General features: G+C 32.0%; 1 long non-coding RNA gene across 1 annotated transcript; it reads right to left on the reverse strand.

The window, feature by feature from the left end:
- On the reverse strand, positions 1–1,209 carry LOC133176465 (uncharacterized). The gene is made up of 3 exons (XR_009719466.1): positions 1,100–1,209; positions 293–319; positions 1–160 (listed from the first exon to the last, which is right to left on the reverse strand). It is a non-coding gene; the product is annotated as an uncharacterized LOC133176465 (long non-coding RNA).
- Between the last annotated feature and the right edge of the window lie 7,012 nt (positions 1,210–8,221).

Consider the following 8,221-nt stretch of genomic DNA (forward strand, 5'->3'; position numbering starts at 1 on the left):
TAATGCTAGAGAATTGTTTATTAGTAAGAAGATAATACTTCGAGATTTTCTTTAAAAGAAAAGACACATGGACATTTCGTATACGTTGATGAAATAAGAATTTTCGACCATTGTTCAGGATGGACTACTCATCTGCCGATGCTTCAATATATTTTTCCATCTAAATGAAAAATATTTATATCAAAGCAAAATATGTATACATCATGCTGAACTGAAGAGTTCTGAAAAAATTAAAATCCTACCATATAATTTTTTTATAAACACGTTTTCATAGTTAATTCAATTTACTTACTCGTTTTTCTTGCTCTTTTGCAAAGTTCTGAAAAAAAAAATAATCAAGAGAGATCATATTACTTTCAAGATCAAGAGGTAATATTTCATTATAACATTGAAAATTTGGTATAAAAATTGATAACAGTGGAAATAACTCCTTTATGTTGTACTATCTCTCTCTCTCTCTCTCTCTCTCTCTCTCTCTCTCTCTCTCTCTCTCTCTCTCTCTTTTTTTTTTTTTGTTGTTGTTGTCAAATTGTCCATGATATGTATAAAGATCCTTTTGTCTTTTGTGTTTTAGATAAAAAAGAATAATTCATATTATCAAAAACGAAAGGCATATATAATGCTATATACATATTTTAAAATATAATTTTAGCATTTTTTTTAATAAATTGAATGTTTTTTTTTTTGTTTTTTTTATATTTCGACAATTTCTTAATGCTATTAGGTATTTTGACAACACTTGGATCTTATAGCTCCAGGTAGTAAGATAGCTCTAAGGTAGTGAAAGACAACTGATTTATCATTTTCGTTAGTTCGACGACTAATATAACAGTGTGTTCATTTTCATGTGTTTTAGATATTCTTGCGAAAGAAACAATTTCATCTGGAGATCCCAGTTAAAAGATCAACGCCATCTCACCAGGAGATTTCTTTGGCAAGATCAACAATATCTCACCTAAAGATCCCAAAGAGATGATCAACACTATTTCACTAGGAGATCTCGATGACAAGACAAAAACAATATTACCAGAGATTCTGGTGACAAAATCAACCTTTTTTTCACCTGGAGATCCCGGTGACAAGATCAACACTATCTCACCTTGAGATCCCGGTGGCATTTACATCTCGTAGAGCAGTGACAGTGTTTGGTCTCGCCCACTTGTATTAAACAATGAAGGGACAGCAATAAAACCAAGAAAAGCACACCTTTCATCTGCATAAAATAATACTACAAATAAGTATCACAGTAAAAACCGTTTATAGCAGGGGATCAGAGAGGAGCAATTTCAAATTGTTCAAATATAATTCCGTTGCAATCGTATTTAATTCATGTGGAATGTTACTTACATGTACATTATATGAAATAACATGACAAAACAGAAAGGGAAGTATTTTATGAAAAGTCTTACCTTCTCTTCTATGTAGATTTTCGATAATATAGCTTTAAGTATCTTTTTTTTCATTTATATACTCTTAAGCTTTACGAAACATTTTGGTTCCAGTTCAACAATTATAACATGTGAGCAGAAATGTAGCCTTGTAACATTTGGAACACGGTGTTATTTACATGTTACGGATTAAATTCATATTTTTAGACAACACGTTTATCAAAAAAGAGGATAAGAGTCTTCAACAGTTTTATTTTGAGGCCAAAATGAAACATTTGCTTGCGTGTTATTATGTCCGCTTCCTAAATGTTATAATGGGATTTTTTTTTTTTCGAAAAAGAAAAATGCGCATACACATATTTTCTTTATTTAAAGCAGGTTTTTTTCAGATCATGCTTCAGTTGCAGGAACAGATGTTTATGCTTTCTAGCGAACGTCATTTATTTGTGTCTACTATGTTAAAAGGTATCAAAATACAGGCTAAGGTCAACAGATTGCATATAGTTGTTTGCAACGATAACATATGTGATAACTATTGTATTACCAGATATGAGAGTTTTGTAGGCCAGAATTTAATAGCATACACTTTTCATTGGAATTCGATGATGCTAACGCAAGTAAAAAGGTTTAAAGCAGTTGACATAGGGATGACAACACGTCAGACATCACGTACCAGGCAATAGAAAAGTAACTGATTAAAATAAAACCTAAACAGATTTAATATTTATACAAAAAAAAAAAAAAAAAGAAAAAAAAAAGAAAAAAAGAGAAGAGTTTCCATGGTAGAGAAGGTGAAAGTTAACATAATACGTGTAAGAACTTTTTAAAAATACAAATTACAGTATCCTGAAGAAATGACGTTTCTCACATGAGCTTAGCAAATGTTCAAAATCTCATTATGTAGTAAATCTCATATTCAAGAGATTACTCATCTTGGAAAGAAAGGAATAGATGGTATGGCAAAGAAATGATCCAAATGTTTTTGTTTTTTTTTTCTCTCTCAAACTGTTGTACCTTAAATCGTACTTGAAGGATTGGAGAAAAAATACTTGTTATGCAGATGTTTTAAAAAAGAAAAATATATGACTGCCGTCAGGAGAAAAGGGCCCTTAAGGTCAAAATTTCACAAAAAGACTTTTTTGTAAATTTTGATAGCCAAACTCTTCCTGATTTCAAATATATATTACTTTTGAAATTATCTCATTTTTTCACGGTTTTATGCTCATTTTAGTAAGGCGCTTCAAATCAACATTGACGTTATTCATTAAAGACTTAATCACGTCAGATGCGTTATTCAAATAACCTTAATAACACATACAAACTCTAGACAATATAATTTTTATTTCTTCTTCCAAGCAAATACATGTATATTGTCAATATTTAACCTGAAGTTGCCTTAAGTTTGTTCTTACGTGTACAGTGTAGAGTTCTAGAAGCAGATCCAGTAATATAAAAAAAGGAGGGGGTGTCTAGACATGATCTAGAAACGGATTATATTCATTTGAACGTATAATACATGTACTGTACAATTATTTCACTTTAGATATTTTTAATATATGATACTCTAGCTCTCATTTAAAAGAATATATAAGGCACTTGTACATTAAAAAAAAACTACACAGATATCCCGGAGAAAGGGGATAACCAACCCAAATAAAACCTCATGTATTCTCTGCATCATCAACGAATTTTAATTTGAACAAATATCCACACACGTTATGTTGTGTAAAATTGTTTCAAATAAATTTAATCCGTAGTGCGTAGAAAATCATATATTGATTTTTTTTTCTATTTCCAAAAGCATTTTCTTTGCTTACGCTGAAAAATTTTTTTACAAGTAAATTACAATTTATCGAAAGAAATTATAAATGATTCTTTAATTTTTTTTCTTATTTTTTTTTCTTTTTCCCCCTCCTTTGCTAACTTTAATTGTTAGAATTTAATTTCAAACATTCCCCCCTTTCCGACGCTACTTACACTCGTACACACCAAATTGTACCTCGCTTAAAACAGCCACTAATCTAATTTCAAAAAGAAAAAAGAAATACAGAGCTTGTGTCTGTAATAAATGGTCCCTTATGTTGGAATGATTTGGCAATATGTTCGAACATATTGCCAGATAATAATTCTCACCTGCCGGATATAGAATTATAGCCGGCAGCCATGTGCCATGTTTGAGCTAATAAAAGCCGAGAGGTTCGTATGTTTTTTAATGGTCATTTTTTTTTTTAAATTCCTTACATATTTCACGATCATCATAATTGAAGAAGTAGTGAAAGAATTTATTATACCTTATTCTAACTGTTCTATAAACGCATTATGTGATGAGTTCCAGACAGTTACGTGACAGTGTCTCATAATTCCCTCTCGTCGCTTCGCTGTTCGTCGTAGTCATCCAATTCGAAAACCTCGTGCATTTTTTCCACAATACGTTTCAAACGTTTGTAAAAACGAAACATTCGAAGAGCAGCAAAATTGACAATAAAAGAATAGGTACATATACCAAACAGTGACGAAAATAGCGATCTCCTTTCCAATATGAATGCTAAAAAAGAGGGGTAGAAAATATGGAAGGCACTGAATTGATGTTTTTAAAAAATAAAAGTGAATTTGAAAGTGGTGTCGAATTTGAAATTTTGTGTTTATTTTTAAAACCTTGTTTTTTTTTTTTTTTTCAATAAAATAAACAATTCATATCATGATCATGAGGGAAATAAAAACATTAAATCAGCAATGCAGTAAAATTCGTATCCACCCAGGGCTAAGACCTCGAGAATATGATTATTCTTGGCTGAATAAATCCTCATATTTCTAAGAAGATCATGCAATAAAATTATAATGCATGTAAGGAATTCGTGGTTTGTAATATTTTGAGCTGGCAGATTAAATATACAGAGACATAAATCAAGTAACAGTGTACTTTTTTCTGCATATATTTTTTTTCAATGCGTGGCAATGTACGTAACTTTCCGGTCCTCCACTCAATTTCCTCATGCAGAATAACGAGCTACAGATCTGCAGCTACATGTACAAAATATATTGTACATGTATATGAATACCCATATCTTTTTTTTCGCTAAAATCATCACTGGTGCTCTTATTTTTCATCTTTCCCAACGTGCAGATTTCTTTATTCTATTTTGAGTTTGCGATTGATATTAATTCGGCTGATGATTTTGAAAATTTTCAGATCATTTTGAATGACACCCATGACCACTTGTTACCAGTACTTTTTTCTATCAAAAGATTTCGTCATATCGTCATTTATCGGAAGTAAATAATTTCTGAACAGCCTAATCAATTTTTTCCTTTGTTTCATACATATTTCAAGAAAAACATTACCATCGATTTAATTGTAATTTTCTTCAACATAGAGTTATGTTCGGGGGGAGGGGGGGGGGGGGTTCCACATCCACATCAACTGTATATGCAAATTCATTTCAAGCTGACTTTCATCGGAACAAATTAAACAGAATAGACAAAGAAAATAATATTTAAAAAATATATATATTTTATGCATCTTCATAATTATTCAAAATTTATTTTCTTAAGCAAATACTTAGTATTTTTGAATTCATTAACACTTTTGTGCAATTGGTTTATTGCTTTCCGGAATCATGACATTTTACCGTTCACTATTTTTCGATCTGAGCTTTCTTAGAATACGACAATACTGTAGAAAAAGATACAAAAAAAGCTTTTGAAATATTTTAGTTATAGTTTTTTTGCTATATACACATGTAATATTTTATTTGTGCGATTGCAAAACCTACATTTTTATCAGGGACATACGCACAGCACCTTCCTTTAACCATTAACCAATAGAATCAAAGCAGAGAAGGAAACTGCCCCCCCCCCCTATTTTTATTTCCATGAGAATATTCTCTTCCTGTTGATTCTAAGTACAGAATTATTTGTTCAAAGGTCCCCCCCCTCCCGACACACACAGCTTCAATTGTTGAAATCGGTTCAATCCCTCATGTCACAGTACCTATATTTTAAAACGAAGCAAAGTTCAGTTCTCTTTTTATTTTTTGATTCTCTTGAACTTTGAACTGATGTCCTTTTAATTTGGAGACATTTTTACTTGTCATTTATATCTCCCTTTTTTGAAAACGACGCCACGCTTAGTAGTCTAACTGTGCTTATCGATGTGATGAAACATGGAATAAAATCAAAGTATGTCACTACATTTTTACGCGGTACTTTTTTCTAAAATGAAAAGCGCTTTTAATCAACGCGTATAAGTACATTGAGTGCCCTCTCTCTATCTCTCTCTTTAAAAAATATAAATGTTACAAACTACCGTTTAGTATTAAGACTAATTAATACCTTAATGTATAAGTCAAATACACGCATTTGTACGAAAGCCTATTAGGATCAAACTACGGTAAAAAAAAAAAAAAAATTAAAAGGCGTTATAACGCCTTTTCGAAAGGCGTTATAACGCGAAAAAAGGCGTAATAACACAAATAAAGGCGTAATTACGCCTTTCCAAAAGGCGTTATAACGCGAAAAAAGGCGTTATTACGCCTTTCCAAAAGGCGTTATTACGCCTTTCCAAAAGGCGTTATTACGCCTTTCCAAAAGGCGTTATTACGCCTTTCAAAAAGGCGTTATTACGCCTTTCTAAGAGGTGTTATAACGCCTTTCTAAAAGGCGTTATTACGCCTTTCCAAAAGGCGTTATAACGCCTTTTGAAAAGGCGTTATTACGCCTTTTTAAAAGGCGTTATTAGGCCTTTTAAAAGGCGTTATTACGCCTTTTTAAAAGGCATTAATACGCCTTTCAAAAAGGCGTTATTATGCCTTTTGAAGGGCCATTATTATGTCTTTGACAAGCCCGTGCTTTTAAGGTGTGTGTGTGTGTGGGGGGGGGGGTTCCCATAAAATTGTCAAGCAAACAAAAAAAACAAGACACCCCCCCCCCCCAAAAAAAATAAACTGCCTAAACTTGAGGGGAAACTTTTTCTAATTTTTTGGTAAAACTTTTTTAAATGCAATGACTTGCCCGAGTTTAACCATACTGCAACAAAATGTTGAGGGACCAAGCAATCAATAAATGATTTTTTATATTTAAACTATTGCAAGACTATTCTCCCAAAAAGTGGGGTGCCCCCCCCCCCCCCCCAGTCACATTCGTACTACCCGGGCCTGTTTGAAAAGGAGTTGTATCCAAAAATGGAAAGGCGTTATTTTAAAATAGTAAATATATGAAAGATTGAACCAAAGCCATCTTTATATATGCTATATTTAGATTATAGTTTTAATATTATAAATTATATTATAAATTATAGTATTATCTATATTCCTGCACATCTCGCAGACAGTTGTTTGCACTTTGCATGCATATTAAGAGAAGTCATCACTCTACTTTTGAAAATCCAGGATATAGACAGAACCAGCTTTGGGCTTTGCTAGCCACGTATTAAAAATTCATGTCAAATTTGAAAATATTTTTCTCTCCTCTTGGTAAAAAAACAGGGAAAGTATTTGCATAGGTATAATGAGCAATTAGCCTTCAACAAAATTTCTGAAATCCATACACCTTGGTAGAAGCGTCTGGCATCAGAGAAGGACTAAGTTGGTTTAACACTGAAAAATATTTTACATATTTCAAAATCTTTTTTCCTAGAAATCTAATCATAATCAGCCCCCAGGGTGGGCTAAGTAAGTCATGTATTGAAAAAAAAAAAAAAAAGAGGCGTAATAACGCTTTTTCAAAAGGCGTAATAAAACCTTTTGGAAAGGCGTAATAACACTTTTAGAAAGGCGTAATACGCCTTTTGGAAAGGCGTAATTACGCCTTTATTTGCGTTATTACGCCTTTTTCCGCGTTATAACGCCTTTTGAAAAGGCGTTATAACGCCTTTTAAATTTTTTTTACCGTAGTTTGATTATAATAGGCTTTCGTATATTTGCAACTTGCTCAGAAAAAAAAAAAAAAATCTTTAGTTTTGCATTCTATATAGAAATCGCTTTTAATCGCTCTATACCTGACAAAGTGTTCAATGTAGCGTTGGGGTTATGTAATGTAAAATATTTACACAGAAACATGATGATGAATAAATAAATGTTCTAAATAGTAAAAAAAAAATGTTTTTAATTAAAAGTGTCTCCTTCAAATTTTGTTCAATTTGATATTTTGTTACACCTGAAAATCCAGTTTTATTTCTTTCTCTTTACACGTGAACACAAAACGCAGTCGAAAAAAAAAATCTCACTTCCAAGTTTGACGTCGTTTTCTGCGCATTGTGACGTCAAAAGATAAGGGCCCTTTTCTCATGACGGCAGTCAATATATCTTATATTTGACTTTTGTTTAGCTATTGCATGTTTATTTACAAAGTTTGAAGAAAAAAAAAAAAAAAAAAAAAAAAAAAAAAAAAAAAAAAACACTAATTTTAAAATAGTATCACAGTGCATTTCTAGGGGTTAATAATGAAATGAAAAATCTTCGATTAAGATTTTGCAAGCATTTATGATGCACTGGCGGATTTCAGGGGCGGGGGGCGTGGGGGGCGCACCCCCCCCCCCTAAAATTTGCAAAGTATGACATGACTAATATTAATAATGCCAAACTTTGGTTTTATAATTAATGGTCAATTAAAAAAATGGTAATTTATTTAATGACCAAGTATCGGTTTTCTTAAAAATCAAGTCTGAAAACCTTGCATTCCCTAGGCTATGAATATTATCTCATAATTATTCAAACCGGAAAACGTCTCCCGATTTCGTTTGAAGGGTAGACTGCACTTGTCAATTTCCTATCATGATGCAAGGAAAAATACTGCAATATTTAAAGGCTGGTCGAAGGTAAATAAATGAATTTAAA

The sequence above is a fragment of the Saccostrea echinata genome, unplaced genomic scaffold, assembly GCF_033153115.1.
Source record: "Saccostrea echinata isolate AGI-Se365-2 ecotype Australia unplaced genomic scaffold, CSIRO_AGI_Sech_v1 ptg000075l, whole genome shotgun sequence".
In the NCBI taxonomy this organism is placed as follows: Eukaryota; Metazoa; Mollusca; class Bivalvia; order Ostreida; family Ostreidae; genus Saccostrea; species Saccostrea echinata.